General features: G+C 37.8%; 1 pseudogene; it reads right to left on the bottom strand.

The window, feature by feature from the left end:
- Positions 1 to 2,574: 2,574 nt before the first annotated feature.
- LOC102923637 (small ribosomal subunit protein eS26 pseudogene) lies at positions 2,575 to 2,921 on the bottom strand (annotated as a pseudogene).
- Positions 2,922 to 23,888: the final 20,967 nt, after the last annotated feature.

The following is a 23,888-nucleotide window of genomic DNA, read 5'->3' as shown; positions in this document are numbered from 1 at the left end:
ATTGATTTATTTGCACTTGTCTGGTTTTGCTCTTTAAGCTTGTGATTCTGATACGTCATTCACCAAATAATTAGCCAAGTCCAATATTCCAAAGCTTTCCCCTGTTTATCTTATATTAGTCTTATAATTTGAAGTTACAAATTAAATGTTTAATTAATTTTGTAGACTTTTTCTGCCAGGTCAACTAAAGGTCTAACCTCATTCTTTTGAATGTAAATGAACAGTTTTTCCAGCAAACTTTTAAAGAGAGATTACCATTTCTCATTGTGTGTTCTTAGAACTTATGTCAGAAGATACTTTAGGGTGGGCTTTTTCCAGTCTTCTCATCAGTTACAAATTTGTTTTTAATATCAGTACCACCACACTACTTTAATTAGTAGTTTTATAGTGTGTTTGAAGTCAGTTCATTACAATACTGTAGTTTTATTCTTACTCAAGATTATTTTGGCTCCTTAATATTCTTTCTGAGTCCATATGAGATATAGGATTTTCCCTTTATGCAAAAAAAGTCAAAAGGATTTTGAGAGGGATTGTATTGATTTTAGGGAGTGGTTGTATGTTTTAAAAATGTTAAGTCCTGTTTACCTTATTATTTCCCGTTATCAAAAATAGATTTTTTGTCTTAATTTTCTTTTTTGACAATTTGTTGTTAATGTAATAAAGGAAAATGAATTTATATGCTGATTTGTATACTGCAATTTTGCTGACCTTTAAAATTCACTGTAAAAGCATCCTATGGCATTTCTGGGTTTCTCTACATAAGATTTCTCAGGAAAACATGTTGCTTCACTTCTATTTCATTGGTTTGGACATTTTTTTCCTGCTTATTTGCTCTGGTGAGGACTTCAGATGCTGGATGGAGTAGAATTGGTGAGGGTATTAACCTTGCTGTGTGACTGGTCATGTAAGACTGGCTTTCCACTTTCATTATCAAGTAGGACAATAATCCTGAGCAACTATGCATATCTATTGTTTTTTAAGGTAAGATACATCTTTTATTTTTGAGAGTTTAGGGTGCAGCAGCATTGGATTTAATGCAATACTTTTCCTGTATCAATTGAAACATTTACGTGCTTTTCATTTTCCATTTTATTTGTGTGGTTCATTACAATCATTACTTTGATACCCTTCCTTCTCAGGGAACTCAGTCACATTGTAATTCCATGTTTAGACTCCTTTGGATTTGATGCGTGAGGGTTTTGTTCAAGACATTTGCATCTTCTTTCAATAGGGATTTTAGCCAGTCATTTTCTTTTCTGAGTGTCTCCAATACAAAGCCACATATAACCTCTCTTCTGAGCATCAAGTAATATATTGTGAAAAATAACTTAACTGCGCTAGAGCCCATTCATATATACACACAAATGTGCAGATATGTGGGCTCAACACTGGTGGTAAGTAGAGAAATGATTTTTGTCTCTTGGAGATTCTTTTCTATCATGTAGAAAATAGCCCCTGTTACCTCATGATGGAGCTGACAGTGAGAAAGAGTTTATTTCATTATACAGGTTACACCTTCGAGGGAAGCTGAGGTAGAGACTCAAGACAGAAACTGAAGCTCACTGGCTTGCTTCCCCTGACATGCTCAGCTCCCTTGTTTATAGGGCAAAGATCCACCTGCCCAGGGGTGGTACTGCTCGCAGTGGGATGGGCCCTTCTGTATCAGTTAGCAATCAATGAAAACGCCCCTTGGACTTGCTTACACACCCAGGTGAGGAAGCCAGTTCCTCATTTGAGTTTCTCTCTCCCCAGGTGTGTTGAGGTTTGCATTAAGTTGAAAAAAGAACTGTGACAACCCAGAATCACAAGAACACTTACAGGATTTGTAATTTCACCAAACTGGTGTATTGTTTTGTTCATGACAGCCCTGAGTACGCTGGAGGATTATCACATTTACTATGATAGCAGCAGATACACACCATCCAGTGTTTATGCAGTGGAGTGACATAGTCCCTTCCCTCGCGTACATCTCCCCGTTTTCAGCTCCATCCCTGGTATTATCCACCAGTTCTTGTTCACATGAATTGCACTGTTAATTTTCTATCAGTTTCAGTTTGACAGATTGTTGTAGTTAACATTAAGTTCCAGACCTAACTGTTTTCAGATGGTATAGAATCAAATCAATTTGTGAAATATCCCTCTGGAATATTTGATGAAACTATCTTGAATTAAATTTTAAAATTCTATTTAATTGATTATTATGTTTGACATCCCATGCTAATCAAATCTTCAAATTCTTTGCATAATATTCTCATTTCTTTGTACTTACTTGGAATTCCTCTTTTTCATTTCCTCGTCCACCTTCAGAGAGAGAAAATTACATTGATTCATTTTTAGAATATGTGCTCTTAACAAATAAAGCATCTGAAAATACAAACATATGGATTTGAAAATAAAGGTATAATAAAGAAATACAATAAATATGAATATTTTGATTTGTTTCTTATGGAATTTATGCACACTTCTTCCTTTTATTTTTGTTTATTCATAAATTTATGACTTGTTTTGTAAAAGTATAAGTCCCATTTTATTTTTCCAAGGTGTTTTTTTCTTTTATCTTTATGAGCCACCTCTTTACATGGGCTTTGGTGGAGGTCCTAGTGCAGCACCAGCAGGTCTAAATCATGGTGGGGGTGTTTGGTCCTTCCAGGCTTCACGAAATCGATTCCTGACTACCTTGCTATGAATAGCACAGCTCGCGCAGTATTGGAGCTTGACACAGAGTTTGGGAAGCACATAAACGTTAAAGACACCTGCTTTGGATTTGTCGCTGACAGCAGCAGCCTCTACAATGTTCCAAATGACGAACTTCTTAATGGTCTTTTCCTTGGGCAAGCATCAGGCGCAGTTCATGCAGCGAACTGGCTACACACGCCGTGGCCCATTTTTTCACAACCAATGTTTCTTCTTCTTTTGGTCATCTTGGAGCCAAGACTCAAAAGAGGCAAGTTTATAACTTTTAATCTGAAAATTTTAAATAAATTTTAAGAGAAATAAATTAAATTATTCAATATGAAAATTTTCTTTCACATTTGTTCCCAAAGATGGCCAACCATGTAGCTTACAAGTTTGTTCTCCAGTGTCTATTTTTTCTTTTCTTCCTCTCCTCATCCCTCTTTCTTTTTCCAATTCTTTGACTAGCTTGTGTGCCACCTATGATCACAGCATCTACCTTTAACTGACATGTTAGTATGCCATGCTTGAGTGCAATTTTATAATTAGGTCTAAAGTAATATGCTTGATGTTTAACTATGAGCAGAAAAAAGAAACAGTGCATACCTTCATTCCTCAAGCAGGTAAAGACTGGCATTTTCCTTTTCAGGATTTGAACAAGACAGGTCCGGAGGGGCAAATGCAGCTAGACAGAAGGAAAGGTAACAATTCAGACTTAGACATACGGAGGCAAATGTGGGGTTTGTGATCTCCTAGTGTTCCTGTAACCAGACACCTCTGGACCTGAACCTGCTGCCACTCTGGGATGGGGTGGGAGGATTGTCAGTTAGTTACAGAACCCAGAATTATCTCATTTATTTTAACCTTCTGAGGATACATATAGTGGCAACTGCCATAAGCAAATGAAGTCTACAGCAACTCTGTATCTCCTGTAGGAAGGTCAGTACAGTGTTAAATATAATTAGACTTCATGCTCTTCCCAAAACACCTGAGGTTGTCCTCTGATCTTCACACAAACAGTCACATAAAACACACATCTGATATCTCTAATCCACATATGCATGTAATTTAAAAGAAAAAGAATTGTGCTTGGACCCCCAGGCAGTGTCAGGGGTAGGCTTCCCTCTGTGGCATGGATCTCAAGCTTGACCAGTCATTGATTGGCCACTCCCACAAGTTCTTCACCACTTTTTCTCAGCACAGCTTGCAGGCAGGAAAAATTGTAGGTGAAAGCTTTGTGGCTGGATTGGTGGCCCAATCTCTCCACTGGAAGTCTTGTCTGGTTACAGAAGATGGCCAATTCAGGCTCCATATTTCCCATGATTAGGAGTTCACCCTTCTTCTGGCTCTAACATTCTTTCCATCTCCTCTTCTGCAACATCCCCTGGGCCTTGATCTGGGTGATAGAGATAGCCCACTTAGTACTCGGAACTCCACAGTCACTTATTCTCATCGTTCTGTAACATTTCCCCACTACAAAATAGAAGCATGTCTGGGTGAAGCTGATAGCTGTTAATATATGGACATAATCATAATTGTTCAAAAGGCAACTGGATGCATAAATCGTGGACATTTAGAAAAAAACAGCATGGATAGCTTCACTGCTAAAGCTTATGACTTCCTCGGAATAGTCTTTGACAATGTCTGAAAGACTAGCCATGGATTCTTATCCATGAAGTGGGTCTCAAATCTTCTTTAGAAAGTGCCTGATAACCTTGCTAGTTTTCCAACACTGGGCACATGTTCTCTGACAGCTGAATTGTGTCATACACTGTGGGGGTCTCTGCAAACACTATAGCCAGCAGTTTGGTTCCACATGATGCAAAACAGAAGTCCAGTTCAACACAACTCGGTAGCTAGTGTTTGTTCAAACACTGGGCAGTTCAGATTTGGCAAATTTAAGTACAGTACCACTTGGGAAAAAGGTGTCCTGATCTAACAGAATCCTGTTTGCACAATAAAGATTAAGGCATATATTGCTGACGTAAGGACCAGCCTTCAGTAGCTCAGGGTTTGAAGGAGATCTAAGGGGGTGATCTAATCACTCAACTTGACTTTTCTATCTAAGGGAGTGAACCTTAACTTTCTAGGGATGGCAAAAAAAAAAGGGAAACACACACACACACACACACACACACACACACACTCACTCATACCCCTTTATGGTATATCTATCATCATCTCTCTTTGCTCTTCATTTCTTTTCTTACTCTTATCCAGAGGTATCTTTTCTGTCTTTCTTGATGTCTTCCTTCTAACTAAGTTAAATTTTTTTCCCTTACGGCTTATAAACTCCAGTAAAATCTTTCAAGCAGTATAAAAATTACATTGTGGTTACATTCTATTTTTCCAGTGAATGATTACAATGAATACAATTAAAAAAACAAACAAACATGTTTTCTATATCTCTTACATGATTAAAACTTTTACAAATTACAGGTGAAAAAAAGAGTTGTCCCAAGAACCCACAATCATTCAATCCCAAGCAACTTGTCATAGATTAGAAAAGTGTAAGCAAACAAGGTATTTCTCTCAGCTAGTTCTTTTGCTGGGAGGCTGCATTTTGTGGCTACAAAGAAAGGATCAAACACTTTATTATTTATCTCAAAAGGTAATTTTATAAGAAATCTTAGAAGAATCGCAAATCTAAACTTTTATACCTTAAAAAGAATCAGACAGCTCTACTTTAAATCCTCAGGGTGCATATCCATTCTCCAACAGTTTTTATATCGGAAAGCTGAGAGCAGAATTGGGCACAAGGAATCATCATCTTTGATCAGTGATGCATCCTAGCAAGAAAGATACATCAGCCAGCCATAGCCAGGCTGTCGTCCCACTTGTTTCTTGACCTCAATGTGCCCCTCACTTGGCTATTGAAAGTACGCCTTTAAGTTGCTTTTCAAGGTTTTTTTTTTTTTACCTCAAAACTACTAACAAAAACATCTTAACCTAACTGTAAGTCATTTTTAAAGCTTTGCTTCAGCTATAAATGCACACTGAAAGCCATGAACACATCTCTCAATATTAAAATTAAAAGATCTTGAACTAACTTAGCTTCTGGGACTCAAATGTTTTTCTTAACCATTAACCTAAACCACAGTCTATATGGCTTCTCAAGAGAAACTAGTCCTGCTGTTGTACCCAGAGTCTCCCAAAGACCACCAAGAGATGGAATCCGATGCAAAAGCAAAAGAGTCTTTGTGTCGTTACAAGTTAACTCAGGGCCCTTCTGAAGCAGCAGCAGAGCAAGAGAGACCCCTAATAGGTCTGCAATGGGGGAGGGGCTTTAAAGCAAAGGGGGCTTGGAGTCTACAGACTTCATAGGAACCGACTCGGGATTGGTTTATATGAGTGGAAATCATGTTAGTAACTTTTAATTGGCTAGGGTTAGTTGGGGGTTACAGTTACCATTTTTGGGCAGTCCCAGGCTTTGGCCTTGAACTGCCATGGAAGCTGGCTGGCCTAGCACATTCACATTGACCCATGTATGTAGCTCTAAGTTGGTGAGGGGTTTCAGAAAGTAAACAATTGACTGAACCTTGAACGGTCAGAGTACATGCAGAAAGGGAGCTACTGCATTATGACTTTTGTTCATGGCCCTCCCAGAAACTGCTTGCTCAAGTCTCAGGAAACTGAAATAGAGGCCTGATCTCCGAGGGAAGACTGACAGCCTGTTATGGCGTTTGCTGGGTCCTTTCACTGCGACATTGCCTTGCCCCCTTTCTGTGCTCTGTAGCTCCTGCTTTATCGGGGGTGGGGGCAATACAATTATCTTGCTTTTATCTGTTTTCCCAGTAAGCTAACCTCTATCATAATCCTTTACTGCATTTATTAAAGACCCTTCATCATTGAAATTCTATTTTAGCTAACACTATTATTGGGGCCTTGCCTAACTGAGACTCCTGCATCAGTGCCTTGCATTCTGGTGGGCTGATCCCCTGAAGTCAGTTGCCACCTGCTGCTCCTCTGACATGGCCATGAGCAGGCAGAATTACATTGACACTCTTTTCAAAGTACATAACACAAAGTACATGACACCTCTTCCATGAAGATGGGCTCTATAGATAGACTACATGTGTCATCTTAAGGTCCTAGAGAAGGATCTAGTATAGTCTTGACCCTACAGATAGTGCCGAGGCCACCCAAGCTATTAACCACCTCCACCTCTGTTTGCAAGGGTCTGGGGGGGAAGGGACCTGGCCATGCCTTCACGTGTTACATCTCTGTAAGATATGGTATCCTGACTTGTTGGGAATTCAGGCTATATCTGCAGGTGTTACATCTGTGGAGGGAAAGGTACCCTGACTTGTTGAGAAATCAGGGTATACCTACAGCTATGAAGGGAAGGTATCCTGGATACCTACAGCTGTGAGGAGAAAGGTATCCTGACTTATTGGGAAGTCAGGCTACACCTGAAGCTGGGGTATGGTACGAGATAATCTCTCCATAGGCTGTGTCAGTCCTGCTTCTCTCCCAGAGAGAAACACTAAACTGAGCTGTGCTCCACCCCCTCCCAACCCCAAGGGAATGTCCTAGCAGAGGTATCCATGTCTTCTGCTCTGCCCTGCCTAAGGGAGCGCCCCAGCAGAGATTCTGCTTTGCACCAGTGAAAGATCTTCACATAAAACTCTTTCAAGAAAGAGATTTATGTGGGAAGGAGGAATCCAGGAGAGTGGCTGCCTCTGCCAAGGTGCAGAAGGATAACTGCCATCTGAACAGGCAGAGGGGCTTATACAGGGCTTCTTGGGGGCTGAGTTTTTCCAGGGAGATTTTCAGGGATAGAATTGGTCAGACTTTGATACCCTTGAGCTCAGAATGGCTAGATTTTGTGTTCAGGGATTGATTGGTTTTCCTGCTTAGGAAATGGTTCAAAGTTTCATATTTAGTTGGTCAAGGGCAGAGTTGGCTCTGGTTTCAGGGCCAAAGTCTGTTTCTTTCACTGGCAATTTTTAGCCTTTTGGCTCTAGTTCCAGGGCCAGGGTGAGTTTCTTTCACTGGTTCTGGTTCCAGGGCCAAAGTTTCTTTGATTCTAGTTTCAAGGCCAAAGTGTTTTTTTCACAGGCTCTGGTTTCAGAATCAGGGTGCATTTCTTTGGGTGGCCCTTTTACCCTACAATACCAATAGCTGAATTCACCAGGCTATTAACCATGTCTGTTCCCAGCCTTTTGTGTGGAAAACAAATTATACATCTTTTTCTTTGAAGAGACAACCTTTGATGTTTAACTTCCTGGTGTCCATACTACTTGTCTATGAGCACAAGATCTTTATGTCCTCTACAGTTCACAGGGTCCATAGCTGAGTATGAGTATTGATGTATTAACAGTTTTCATAGAGCATCTGCCCTAGGTCCAGATGATGTCTCTATGTCTGTGGCCAGGTTGTGTGGCGTCTTTAATAGTATAGTCCTACCATCTAGTTCTGGTGGCAACAAACACCAATGCCAATTGCCTGTATTGTTTGATATGCCTCAAGAGCCTCTGTGACCACTCACAGGATGGTAGCCATGGCACTAAAAATTTCACTCAACACCCTCTGATTTCTGAGAGTAATCTATACAATCATGCAGAATACCTCCAATCAAACCCTTATTATTATTTAGTTTTAATCTTTTTTAAAGATGTAGAACTAAGGGTTTTATTATATGCCATGTATCTATGTCCGTTATATAGCAACATTATTCCTTTTGATTCAAAAACCATTTATTGAACTTTTACAGATTCATTGTCAAAAACATAGTTAGTGTGTTTGTGAATGTGAGAATCAATTACTATTTTCCAGCCTTGATACTTATTACAACAGTGTGTAGAAACAGAAGATTCTCAACTTTTTTTCTGAGCTTCAAGAGAGTGGATAATTTCTTCCCATTGAAACCACTTCTTTCCATATTCTAATGCAATTTGAGTCCATATTCCATTTGTATACCTATCTAATGCATGGTTTTGTTATTTTGTCTTTCTTCCAAGAGAAGTTAATCAAATCAATAATGCTTCCTAGACTCATACACTTCTTAGAAATAAGGAAAGATAATGTTTATTTTTTTTAGATTTTAGTCTGGAGACCTAGATTAATGGTTAAAAGTATTTGTTTTTCTTACAGAGAATGCAGGTTCAATTTCCAGCACCAACATGGCAGATGAAAACAATTCATAATTCTACTTTTAGGGTGTCTGATGCCATCTTCTGACTTCTGTGGATACCAGTCACACATATGCTACACAGGTATATATGCTAGCAAAAGTTCATACACATGAAATAAGACAAATAAATATAAAAATAATTTTAGGTCCAGTATAAATATTATATAATGCCATTAATTTAGGGTAAGTTAAATCTTTACTTACATTATTTTAAACAGAGTATAGTTAAATAATGAATTTTTCCCAAACTGCTTTGACTATATGCCTTTGCTTTTATGCATTAGATTTTTAATATGTTTTTCACAATTTTAGATATCTATTGGTATAATTTCCTTTCTCATTAAACTTTGTTTCAATGGGTATCAAAATCAAAAAACCATTTTGTCAAGTTTTTCAATTAAAGGTAAGATTTTAGGTAGGGAGGGTTCTGGGAGGAATCTGGGAGAGGAAGAATACTCTCAAAATATAATATATGAAATTCTCAATAATGAAAAAAATAAAGAATAGGAGGAATGGAGAGAGGGTAGGGAGGAGGTGTAGATCTGAGAGGAGTAGGGGCTGAGCAATATCAAAGTAAGTTGTATTGCATTCCCCAAGAATTAATAAAAGTAGTATATTGTTTTTAAAGTTACATCAGTTTTAAAAATTCATAACTTAAAACTCCCATACAAAAAATGGTTGACAAAATATTTTTCTTTCCCTCTGAAGGCTTTAGGACATGCTGTCATTGTTAAACTAAAAAACCTTAAATGGTCAGCTGAAATAAGCAGTTCTGAGGCAGCTCTGTCCTCACTATTCCTCACTATTTGCACTTGGCAGCAGCTGTTATAGATGGGGTTCATTCAGCATTCTGAGCTTTCAGGTAGGCTTGATGACCATGCCATCTCCAGCAACTATCGACATAATTGGGAAATATTTAACATTTCCCAAACCTCTGTTTATCTGCCTTATATTTTCTGTGCCTTTGATAATCTTTCACTTCATTGTAAGAAGACTATATATATATTTAATCTTAAAAATCCAAAATAAGCCAGGCAGTGGTGGCGCAAACCTTTAATCCCAGCACTCGGGAGGCAGAGCCAGGCAGATCTCTGTGAGTTTGAGGCCAGCCTGGTCTACCAAGTGAGTCCCAGGAAAGGCGCAAAGCTACACAGAGAAACCCTGTCTCAAAAAACAAAAACAAACAAACAAAAAAAAACAAAATCCAAAATAATGGTCCTTAAAGCTAAATTAATTAAAGTATGCTGGGAATGTCTTTCTGTATGCTGTGAATGTGTTGCTCTGCTTGATTGATGAATAAAACAGTGATTGGCCAGTAGCCAGGTAGGAAGTATAGTATAGATGGGATAAGTAGAGAGAAGAATTCTGGGAAGTGAAAGGCTGAGTCAGGACACACTTGCCAGCCACAGCTATGAGAAGTTAAATGAAAAGTACCAGTAAGCCACAAGCCATGTGGCAAGGTATAGATTAATAGAAATGGCTTAATTTGAGATATAAGAACTAGATAGCAGGAGCCTGCCACACCCACACAATTTATAAGTAATACAAGTCTCTCTGTGTTTACTTGGGTCTGAGCGGCTGTGGGCCAGGCAGGACTGGAAAAAACTCCAAGGACAAATGGCACCCAACGGCTCAAGTTTCCACCTGAAACCTGAGAATATTTAATAACCAATTCTAAATGGAGCCAAAACCAGATTCTGCTTCATGTCTCATGTGGGCAGCTAGACACCACAGCATGCAGGCTTGAGCTACTCTATAGCGGGTTCATGGTGATGTGGAGGCTGGAGCTACAGCATGGCACATTCTTGCCGCGTACACAGAGGTTTCTGCGAGCTGCACAGAACACTACTAGCAGATTTAACTTTTGCTAGTAAAAAAAAAAAAAAAAAAATTCTGGGCTATATGCTGCTTTGATATAGGCTTAGACCCACTGCTTCTGAGAGTTGATGGTATACACAGCTCCCAGATCCAGAGCTGGCAGTAGACATACTACCTCCATGTTGGGAATCTGAGGTGGGCGGAGTCATTCAGTACTAACCACTGCAGTTTAAAGCAATAGGTTCACAATAGGACAAATTCAGATGGAACAAGACTTTAAATGGTTTACACTGTGTGTAAAAATGTACATAGACTTGGAAGAGAAAAAAGAGTAATATATGCAGTTATATAAAGAAATAGATAGTTTTAAAAAATAAAGTCTTTAAAGAGAAAGTAAAAGTAATATATAAAAAATAAGCCACGTAAAGATGGATATCATATAGAGAATCTGGAATTTTAACTACAAAGAGACATTTGATTGTAAAGGCGGGTGAGTTAAGATAAGTTAATGTATATTTTAAAGGTATCTTGACTTCAAAATTTGGATCTAAGGATATGTTGCTTTGGAAAGGAGGCTCTGCTTTTGTTTCCACAGAAAGCCAGAGGCTATGGATTTGTTCCAGATTAACATACATCAGGTTTGAGCAACCAAGACCCTCTGAAAGGTCTCCAATGACACCATGGCCCAAATGATCCAACATCCAGAATGATTTCAAGGCATCTGGCTTAGACAATACACCCTCAGGGAATACTCCATAATCCTAAAATTTTCTTTGTGTCCCCATAAGAATACAGCACCCTCATTTCGCAAGAAGTAGTATATTCCCAAATATACCAAGCTGGCTTTGGAGATGAAATTGGCTCACTTCTTCTCTAAACCCAAGCATATTGCTAAAAAAAAAAAAAAAAAAAAATTGAGAGATTTTTCTGTCTCATATCAGAAGAGCCCTCTGGTGTAGGACAGAGAAAAAACAATATTTTTATTTAAAGCAGGTTAATTATAAATCTAATCTCCTTCTAAAGAAGAAAAGGGGATAGTATAGAGATAGTAGGATGAAAAGGTAGATTAATGAACCTACTTTTAAAGAGCAACAACTTGTTTAGAAATGTTTTACATTGCTATGGATTTTAGTTTATTAATACAAGTTTAAACTTAATTTTGTGATACTATATATATATTTTTAATCTCGTTTGAGGTATTATATTTATGTAACTCACTTTGGATTGTAATGGACAATTAAAAAATACAGATTAATAATTAGTCTTCTATGATAGTCAAACTTAAGATCATGTTAAGTTTTCTAGGTATACATAGATATAATTCAATTAGGTAGGTAATCTTTAAACACTTCAAAGACCTACAGGCCCAAGCAGGACTGAAGAAAACTCCAACAAAAGTATATATTAAACCTGAAAATATGTATGCATGGTCAATTTAAACTATAATTTGAATAAGCATAATTTCTATGTTTAAAGCCATTATTTGTTCAATTCTTCACAAACTTATTTCACAGTTTAATATTTAGGACTGACAAGTTTATGGCTAGTCTTAGCATCTTTGCTTTTCAGGATTGTAGCTGGAGCTTTCCTGTGTCTACCCAGCTCCTGCAGCTGCTCAGACCCAAGTAAACACAGAGAGACTTATATTAATTATAAATTGTATGGCTGTGGCAGGCTTCTTGCTATCTAGTTCTTATATCTTAAATTAACCCATTTCTATAAATCTACACCTTGCCACATGGCTCATGGCTTACCGGTATCTTTACATCTTGCTTCTCATGGTGGCGGCAGCTGGCAGCGTCTCTTGACTCAGCCTTCCAATTCCCAGAATTCTCCTCTCTGCTTATCCTGCCTATACTATACTTTCTGCCTGGCTACTGACCAATCAGTGTTTTATTTATCCATCATTCAGAGCAACACATTCACAGCATACAGAAAGATATCCCCAGCACATCCCCTTTTATTTTTTAAAAAAGGAAGGTTTTAACTTTAACACAGTAAAATTACATATAACAAAACAATTATCAAGCAAGAATTATAGTTATAATATCTAGTCTATTTGTATTTGGCAAAATTAAAGAAGATATCCTATCTGTCATATATTTGTGAGTCTAAGGTTTTATATCTAATTTACCTTTTATTATAACTAAGGAAATTATAACTATCTAGTCTTCAACTACATCAAAGATCTCAGAAGAATATAGTATTACCTGAGAAATGGCAGAAGGATGCAAGCAACTTTTGGGAGTCTTGCGAGAGTAGACAGAGACAGCTGGCAGCCTTGACAGTCATCCAGAGTTCCTCTGTAAAGTTGGGGCATCTGTCTTCAGCCTACAGGCCTAGAGTCTCTCAGTCACTTCTCTCTGTGTCTTGTAGAATGTCTGGCAGTTTCCTCTGTGAAGCAGGAACCTGAAGGACCATTTTGCCAAGTAAAATTCAGTGGTCACTTTACTATGGGTCCTGCATGTCCAGTCAATCAAGCAGTCCAGGCAAGAACAGTTTCTTGCCCAAATGGCTATTTTTGCCAAGAAGAAGATAAACTCCATATAGAGTGTCTTCAATGCCCATCCTCCTCTCTGAAGTAAATCAGTGCTGCCAGGAACAGACATGTCTCACTGTCCAGAAAGTCTAAATTTTTAAAACATTTTAAATGTCATATTCTGTAGGTCTTCGAAGTGTTTGAAGATTACCTACCTAATTGAATTATATCTATGTATATCTAGAAAACTGAACATGACTATAAGTTTGACTATCATAGAAGACTAATTGTTAATCTGCATTTCTTAATTATCCTTTACAATCCAAATGAGTTACATAAACATAATACCTCAAATGAGAGTAGAAATATATATACAGTATAACAAAATTAAGTTTAAACTTGTATCAATAAACTAAAATCTATACCAATGTAAAACATTTCTAAACAAGTTGTTGCTCTTTAAAAGTAGGTTCATTAATCTACCCTTTTATCCTATTACCTCTATACTATCCCCTTATCTTCTTTAGAAAGAGATCATATTTATAATTAACCTGCTTTAAATAAAAATATTGGTTTTTCTCTATCTCACTGGATATGTGATTTTGGTCTCTGAAATGTCTTCAAATTTCTAGTTTCATCGAAAAGTGGTGATAGGATGTACTTAGATCTATCTGTTCTTCACATAACCTCTTGCTGCAATTAGCGGCGCCCTCAATGATCTGGGAAACAGACACTTCCAACAATTACAAAGTAGGCTTGGTAACACAAGCTTATTTGCGAACATTGGATTCCATCTGCAATTCTGTTAGTGATATTTATTTAGTTATCTCTCAGATTTCCTTCATTACCACCAAGGTGAGTGTTCCTGTGATCTGCCTAATTCTGACTTCTTTCAGAAACTGTTCTGGATCATTCAGAGAATTACAAACATTTACAATATTCAGGTGAGTACTTTGATTAATTTTTCTTCATTTTCAATATAATATGTGAAAGAAAGTAATTGAGATAATAAGCTAAACACTGAACTTGAAGTGCATTTAAAATTATTAAGGATGTTAAACCTATACTAATTTTTCATGTTTTAGACTGTATTAAATACAAGGTAGCTATTAAGTTTCATCAGTGGTGCTTTATGTGAAGAAATACAGTTTATTTAATAGTATCTACTATTATTTTTTAAATTTCTCATGCTTAAAATAAGCACCAATTTTTAAGACGATTTTAAGATATATTTGAATAAATTTATGCCCTTAATTTATCAGTACATTTTCTTAACTGCTTAGATAATTACAGAAAGACTGGCATTGGTTATTGATGTGATAATTTGTAAAGCAAGATACTCATCCTTATGTTTTTAATCATATAGTCATTCCTAAGTAGAAGTCACTATTCATTTATGTGACAAACTTTGAGTTCTTACACATTTATTTTAATTTTGTTTATTTTCTCACACACCACAGCCTAAGGAATTTGCTTTTCAATCACTGCTATGTTTTCTAAAATGAAAATCAATAAATTGTGTAATTCTTTTGAAAATTATAGAAGAACACCTCTTCACTGTATTTACTGAAGGATGGGTATGAATGGTTTATCTTTTTATTAGGGAGGCACCACTGTATTTTTCTGATTGTTACATTGCTGATAGTATGTTCTTCTTCAAAGAGAAAAAAATATCCAAGACTTCTATTAAAAATCCTGTTGTGCCAGGCTCTTCAATCAAATGAGTGTCAGAAATGGATGCTGCAGAGCTTTTGTAACTTGTTCTTAGTTTGTTATTATATTGAAAAGAATAGCTTTACAAGTAGGTAAGTTTGAGATGTTGTTTTCAAATAAGCAAAGAGTTATTTTTAAAGTGAGTCTTTGGAAAACTCAGTCAAATATTGTGATCTTCAAAATTCAACTACAGGAATTAAAATAGGCTTTTATTGCTTCATATGAACTAGAATTAAAGTGAGGTTTTTTCCAAATGCTTGTGTGGTCTTTGTTAATTTAAAGCATCTCACAGTCATCCATATTCTTAATGTTTTAAGTAATTTATGGAAACTCGCCAGAACTTGCATCATAAATACAAAATTGGCGCATGTATGGATTTGGAAGTTATTCACTTATCTACCTAAACTTCTAATAAGAGAGGAGATAATTCCACATCAAATGCAAACTATCTCTTGTTTAGCAGTTTTAACATGTTTTCCTTCTGAAATGGTAAATTCTGTGTCAGAATAAAATTAATTGTGTCTTCAGTCTGGCATGTTGGGCACACCTGTAATCCCTGTACTTAGATGTTGGAAGCAGAAGACTCAATAGCTTCAGGATAAACTGGGCTACACAGTAAGACCGTGTCTCAAAATACAAAATTAAAACAAGAAAAAATAACACAGAACCACAAATGTCTTTCAGGGAGCTCTAGAATATGTTTTTCTAGTTAAATGAAATGAATCCCAAGCTATTTGCTTGAAATTCCCTTTGTACCAAGCATAATGTCCTCCAATTGCTTTGAGAATACAAGAATTTACAGAGTTGGGGGAGAGGCGAGAGGGAGGGAGTGGGGAGGGAGGAAGGGAGGGAGATAGAAAGAATACAACCATTTCAGCTGTGACTGCAGTACAGGAAGGGAGGTTGACAAGTCTATAGCCATGTTCCACTGCACTTGTTCCACTAGTTGTATTGAGAACACTCAGGCTCCTGGTTTAAAAGGTGGATATGAACTGTGGTTTAAAGGGAAAAACAACAACAGCAAAAGAATGATTTTAAATGTCTTTGAATTCTAGTATGTGAAATATATTTTGTCATATATATTGAAAACATTTTTAGATATAGACATATTTTAGATTTTAGATATAAAACATCTGTGTAGGAAATAAGTTTTAATAGACCATTAGTTTTTTCATATAAATTCTCATCATCTAGATTGAGTTTTATCCTACTAAAATATTTTCCAAATAATTGTACTTGTGACTTACCTAGTTCTCTGCATGAATCTGTTTCTTTTGAAAGTTGGTGGAAGCTTGCTTACAACCCACCCTAAGGATTTATGTCAGTAAATGTTTAAAACATACTTGAAAAGAAGCATTATGTTTGTGCTGAGTGTTTTCTATTTCAGTTAGGTTGAGAGTCTTTATTGTGCTATTCAGAGCTTTGTATTTTCTAATTACCATCCTACCATACACACCAGTTTCCTATCAGTAACTGTGACAGAAGTGTTAATGTCTCCCAACATGACTGATAGCAGTGAAAATGGAAATATTCAAACAACAAAACCACTTACATGAGGAGTGGTAATAGGTGGTAGTGTCACAGCCATGGCTAAAAGAAGGAAAGGAACAGCAGTGAAGAGTGTCAGTCACCGCAAACCATCAACACAGAAGTCATACTCTTCAGTGTCCAGTCAAAACAACAGCAGAATACCGCTGAGATCTGTGTGAAGCCGACTGAGGTGAGTGCAAAAGGAAAACCAGCACAAAAGGAGCTCACAGAGAGGAAGCCTTGGCATACCTAAATATAAGGTATTTTCAAGGTAATGGGAGCTAATAATTGAAATTATTGCAACTAGATTAATTCTAGACTATATCTGCACTTTAAGACATTTTCAAACTCATCGATTATTGTTGTCCACACATCAGTTTAAGCAATGTTTCATTCATGACTGACAGCTCTCAGGCCTGTTACCTTTATTCTCTATCATGTTATCTGTGTCCTTTAGAACTTGCCCTCTTTGGATGGGCTCCAAACAATGCATATTTAAAAATTTAGAAGGAACTTGAGATCTGTGGCGACACACTACATTGTGTAAAAGTACCATTCATCTATCACCACCAGATGAGTTGGAGGAGTTAATAAACCCAGAACATTGATGATTAAATCATACAAAGCTGGGCTTCTCACCCTGTGAGAGCCAGCCCATTTCCAATTCACACTTTTCTGAGAACAAAAGCTTTTATGTTTCCTTCAAAGCCTGTTTGTTTGTGAGCTTCCCTTCCTCTCATATGCTGAACACTGCACTGTTTGCCTCTGTCTTTCGAGATGCACATCTTTGCAGAATACTTCAATTAGTGGCTCACTCTCTCAGCCAGCTCTTAAAGCTTTGCAGAGTCTTGGGAAGAAATGGACCCAAAGGCCAGGGTTAAGCTTGGCTTTCTTTCCTCACCTCTAACATTGCAGCTGTGCATGCTTCTGGTAATTATTTCTTATAAACTGCAGATTTCCTGTCATTATGTTTTGTTCTACATGATTGTTATTGTAAACATAACTTCATTTATATTGATGGTTCAACTTAATGTCATAAGTCAACATTTGTTTGACTCTATTTTCTCCAGAATTGTCTCTTCATATACTATTATTTTATTAAGTTTGTGGTATGTATTTTTGACAAGATTAGCACTCAGATAGTGTGCCCTTCTTTACCCATTGTATCTACATATGATGTTAATGGCCCCATTGTTGATGATGGACCTTCATCATTTACTTAAAGCAAAGCCTACCAGATTTCTTCAACAGTAAATTTTAATTTTAGCTTTGAATGTAATACTTTGGTATACATACATTGAGACATGAAAGTACTGTGTTTCTTCTCAGATTATATCCTAATTAGAATTCACACTCACCTTTGGTATGGGTTTCAACAATTATTGTAACATTAACTGGTCATTGGTTATTTTTTTTCTTCTTTTCTGTACTCATTAAAGCTTTTATGTACCTTTCTTTAAGGTTCATTTGTACTATGTTTAAATCATATGTGAGTGAGCTTGAGTATGTATATAAGTATGTGAGTGTGTGTGTGTGTGTGAGAGAGAGAGAGAGAGACAGAGAGAGAGAGAGAGACAGAGAGAGAGACAGAGAGAGAGAGAGACAGAGAGAGAGAGAGAGACACAGAGAGGAAATCAGTGTGTATGTGTATGAGTACACATGCCTGAAGAGGTGGTCAGATCCCCTAGAGCTAGAGTTACAGGCAGGTGTGAGCCAACCAACATGTGTTTTAAGAACTGAATTTGTGTCCTCTGCAAGAGCATTACTCAATCTTTACTGCTGAACCATCTCTCCAGCTCCTTCTATACTTTACTGATTTTTAACCTTTTATTCACATTAGTATAGAACTATATTTATTTTACTTTCTGGGTTATTATCTCAAAGTGGCATCATTTATATTATTATCCAGATACTCATCTTTATCATCATCTGTGTGTCATCCTTATGTACAATATATAATCTTTTCTACTTATAATTTCTTTGTTGATTTTGATTTATTATTCTTTTTGTATTTTTGGTGAACTTGATCCCACAGTGTAGCCTTGACTGACATGAGCCATCCAATCCTCCTGCCTCAGTGTGTAGAAACCCAGCATTTCTGGCTTGCACCACCTCATTCAGCTGTTCATGCTGTTTTTTTCTGTCCTCTTCATTCCAATGATGTCCTTTCTGAAATGAGCTACATCTGAGCCACCATTATCTCTTTTTCCAATTTTGTATTTCAATTTCCTTTTGTTAATTATTTTGAGTATCAGGTTGCAGTTGCTTGCCTTGTTGCCTAACTTTTTCGGTTATGATTCTGTATGACACACACACACACACACACACACACACACACACACACACACACACACACACACCTAGCATGTGATTCACATTTTTGTTTGTTTGGTTTGATTCTATTGTTGTTGTTTTCTATTTTAGGTTATCTCTGTATAGGTTAGTACATATAATGTCCCTATTGGCTCTGGTAACTAGTTGAGTTTAATGAACCACTGGGTGTCTGTTACTTAACTATGCTACCCATCTGTAGATTAATTGGGTAGTCAGCACTCTACGCTAAGCTGGATGTTTCTCATCAAAGGTCACTGACATACTTAAAGGAGGAGCAAAACCAAAAAACTATCTTGAGGTCTAAGAATAGAACAGCAATATGGCAATTTCTACCTAATTTATTTAGCCAAATGAAGTTCATATAACATTTTGTCAAGCCAGAAGTTATGTTCTGGGCCTTGAGCATTTGCTGTATGTTTTATGTAGCAATGTCTGGAGACAAACAATTTAAATTATAAAATTAATGATCCCATAGAAGTTGCTTTCAAAGGAGAGAACAGTGGTAAAACTAATCCATTACTGCCTGCCACTGGCCTTTGTCCAAATAAATACTGATAAGGTACTATAATGCTGTGAATTTCCTCCCTGCTCTTTACCAAACCACCATTTACCAGCACAACAGAGATAACAACCACTTCACTTTGAAATATTTTTTTTCATCTCTCTCTCACTTCTTCAAATAAAACTGTGAGTTAACTGGCCAAATAAACCAGAATAAAGTCCACAACAGGTAAGTTTTCATTACAGTTGACACTTAATTCTTACACATATTTTGAAATGTACCACAGTATGTTTCATTCTGCGAAGCATACCACGTGTAGGTTTCAGTATATGCATGCATTATAAGATGAACAATCCAGGGCAGTTAGCAAACCAATTACTCCCACAGTTTCCTTGCAGTAGACGCATGCAAGTTTCCCTTCCCATGTCTATCTTGAAATGTGCAATTCAGCATCATTAGCCAATTCATTCTAATATGTAGCAAACACAATACTTGACTTTTGTCTACCTGGAACTTTGTCCCTGTTGTCCTGTCTTTCACAATCATTTGTTCCCACTTGTAGCTTCTGGTAACTGCAATTCTGCTTTCAACCTCTGTTAGATCAAATTTATAATTTTTATGTTCTGGAAGTGAGTAACTTCATTTGATATTTGCCTTTCCTTGCCTAAATTCTTCAGTGTATGTGTGTATATAAAAGAATTCCCAACTATTTTTCAGTAAAGTTCACCAGTTTTACATTTGTCCATTAAGGTTTGGAGAGGAAGAAATTAGCAGTCAAAGAATATTTGATAATGTAATTTCAAGTTCACTACTTGCTCTAGGATTTTGAAGCAAGCCCAGACACAACTGAAAAAATATGTATGCTCAGAATCTTCTATATCAAATAGATTCATTAAATTAAATAAAATACAATAACAAAATAAAAGGAATAAGAATGCCAGATGTGGTCTAGAGCACATCTACTCTTCCAGCATGTGGAAGGAAGAGGCAGACATACTGCCACAGTTCAAGGTCAGCCTGTGTCAGAACACATTCTAAGAATGGAGTCATGTGAGGAGAATTCCTAGTGCTTGTGGGAACATTCCAAGAAAATAAGACAAGAGTGTTGAGAGCTCAGTTTCTTCAAAACATGGAATTGTTTTTGGAATGTGTTTTTTCATTTCTCCTAGATGCAGTGGATAGGAGTGAGTCTACTTCAGATTACTCATTATTGTTGCTGTTATTATTCAATATGCCTCTATGGAAAAACATGTTTTTTGCCACATGCATCTTGTCCTTGTGATTGTATACAGCTTGAACTCATGAGAACTTTACTCAAGTGATTTCTCTTAACCCTCCGAGTACAAACTGTCTGATGCTCTAAATAAAGTTGGGTATTGCATGAGAATTTAGTTGCCTCATTTATGGGTTCTATTCTCCCAGGTTATACCTTCCTTATAGTGGTAACAAGCCTGGTTTGCACAGTAATCTGCAGGCCAGTGAGGGCTACATAATGAGGCCCTACTTAAAAAAAAAACAAATAGTAATAATTAAGAATAACAATATTATTATTGACAACAACAACAAAAATTAACTGATCTTAAAGCAAGACAAAGACCAGAAAAATCCTGCTAATTATTATCTGGTTGATTCTACAAACATTTAATGAAGAATTACTACCTGTGCCTCTAGTTGAAAATCATTAACAAGGATACTGCCTAATTTATTGTTTCAGATTAATTTTTTTCTAATAACAGAAAACCATATCATAAAAACTACAGGTAATATACTTTATAAAAACAAGTGCAAAGTTTTCATCAGATACTAGTATGCTGAACACATCAATAAATTAAAATGATCACATGTTGTAGCCACAGAGTAATAGTTCAAAATAAGAAAATCAGTCATTATCATTGATTACATAAGGACAATGAAGTTCACACAAATGTTTTAATTGCAACCCATACTCAGAAGGTTAGAGTAACAGGACTGTCAAGAGTTCAAGGTCAGCCTGAGCTGCATAGTGAGGTTCAGGACAGCCTCACCTACAGTGTGATGTCATGTTTTCAAAAACAACGAGCAATTAAAAAATTCAATAAGCATATAAAAACATTTGACCAAATGAACAATCTTTGTGATGAACACTTAGCAATAGGATTAGGAAGAAATATTCTAAGAAATATGAAATTTTGCATGAAAACTATTATATTCCATATTTAACATTAAAACCTGATAACAAGTATCCCTAATAATAGAAAAGGTTAAGTTGCTCTCACTCCTTTCCATCTGGGAGATCTGACAGGAAAGCATTAAGAAAAAATTACCATATAAACTCAAAGAAAGGCAAAACTCGCTCTAACATGTATGTAAATTGACATAAAATATTTTTTAAAATTTAGATCATGTCTGAATCAGCAGTGGACACAGATTGTGCTCTCCCCCACCCCTAGACTTTTGGTTCTGCAGCTCCTGATACCATCAAAAACCATGCGAATGACAGGAGTCTGGAATGCCACCCAGGACCATGGTAAGTAACATCAGGGCCCATGTCTGGGTCTGTGATTCCACCACAGCCAGGGTCTGTATTCATGTCCGTGACCTGTATTACCACGAAAGGCGACATAGATGCCTAGGGAACTGGGCTGCAACCTGTGGCCATGAGGGCATCTGAGGGCCATGCTGTCACTAGGAACATCCTGATCTAAGTGGCATGCACTGTCACCTGGGGCCATGGGGTCATCCGGGCCAGGGCTGCTGCAGAGGGCCATGTTTGGGTCTGAGTTGATGTTCTGGGTTCCTGTTGTCACCAAGGGCCATGTTGATGACCAGGGTCTGGTCGGCCACCTTGGATCATATCGGTGTCCAAGGACTATACTGCTCCCAGGGTCATGCTGATCTGGGTGGCATGTATTGCCATCTGGAGCCATAGAGACATCCAGGCACTAGCCCTGCCTAGGGCCATGTCTGGGTCTGTGGCCTTGTGGAAGCTGGGTTCTGAGATGGTGTCCGTGGCTCCAGTTGCTCTGTAGATGCTCCGGGTCTGGCCAGCCACCTGGGACCCTGCTGACACCTGGGCGTCATGCTGCCCCGTAGAAGACACAGGAGAGCCTGCTCTGAGGGCATGAGAACAACAGAGCTGGCCCAACTCCCCACCTTGTTTGCCATGTGTGGTGACATGGGTGAGGGGAAGCTGCCCTCCCCCCTCTGCCCCTTGCTACTTGTGGCAGGCAAGCCTTGGGGTCATGAGAGTGAGGTGAACTAGCTCTGCCCCGCACCAGCTGCAGCACACAGGAGAGTGGATCCTGCCCTCCACTTAGGCAGCACACTACAGCTGACTATTGTCAGGGGTGCAGCTGAGCCAGCACAGGGGAGCTGAGAGCAGGAGAGCTGCCCCTATCTGCCCTCCTATGCCTCCTACAGCAATCGGAAGAGAGGACTCTACACATTGCCTGGGCAAAGCAGTGGAGCTGGTGTGGTGGTATGAGTGGGGGGCGCGGGGTGGGGTTGGGGGGCGACCCGGATCCGAGAGCAGGAGAACTGGTCCCTCTCCTTGCTGTGGGCTGCATTGGGTGAGTTAACAGAGGCAGTGCTGGAGAGCTCAGCCCACCAGTGAAAGGTGGCAAGCTGACCAACCCAGCTACCACCCAGGCTCAGAGCCAGGGCTATGAGTTGGCCCACCTCAGCATCCACCTCATCTATGATCTACTGGAGCGTGTGAAGGGGACAAACCTACAAATCCAAAGCAGCAGGATCTCCATGACACAGGACAGCAACAGGATATCCGAGAGGAGCTGCAGTGGTGTAGCCTGAACCAAGGCCTCGAACCAGACCGATGACTCTGACTCGGCAATGGACACTTGCAGGTAAAGATGAATGGACTAAAGAGTAAACTGTCTCTCAACTAGCAACTTCACGGCTTCCATGACAAGAATCTGTCTCTTTCTTTCTTTTCTTTTTTTTTTCCTGTTTTGTTTTGTTTAGCTTTTTTTTTTTTTTTTTTTTTAAATTTGGTTTTGGTTTTTTTCAATTCGATTTTTTAAATTGATTTTGATTTGAAGGGAGGCTGGAAGGACAGAAGGCAGATGTCAGGGGCAGGGATATAAGTGGGATCAAAATGCATGATACGAGAATTCACAAAGAATCAACAAAAGCAAAAATTAAAAAAAAATAGATCTATAAATCTAATAAAGCTGCAGGATATAAATTCAACATGAAAGTTCTTTTTATATTTCTGTAGATTATCAATGACCAATCTATAAATAAAATAAGCAATTTTAATTTATAATGAAATCAAAATGAAGAAAAAGATGGGCAGTGGTGGCTCTGGCCTTTAATCCCAGCACTTGGGGGGCAGAGGCAGGTGGATCTCTATGAGTTTGAGGCCAGCCTGGTCTACAGAGTGAGTTCCAGGACAGGCTCTAAAGCTATACAGAGAAACCCTGTCTCAAAAAAAACAAAAAGGAAGAAGAAGTAGTAGTAGAAGAAGAGGAAGAAGAAGGAGGAGGAGGAGAAGAAAGAGAAATATGTAATTTAAGGAACTATAAGGTTTATACATTAACAAGAAGAAAACATTGTTGAAAAGTTTAAAGTCCTCAGTAAAAGGAAATCCATCATGTGTTTATCAAGATCACTGATACTAAAATATCTTTAATCCCCATCAAAAAGCTGTCCTTTTTAAGATATGGAAAAACTGATTAAGGTTTACACTGAATTTCAATTATTCT

Source organism: Peromyscus maniculatus, chromosome 16 (assembly GCF_049852395.1).
Source record: "Peromyscus maniculatus bairdii isolate BWxNUB_F1_BW_parent chromosome 16, HU_Pman_BW_mat_3.1, whole genome shotgun sequence".
Classification (NCBI taxonomy): domain Eukaryota; kingdom Metazoa; phylum Chordata; class Mammalia; order Rodentia; family Cricetidae; genus Peromyscus; species Peromyscus maniculatus.
This window is presented reverse-complemented; position numbering and strand designations above follow the sequence as displayed.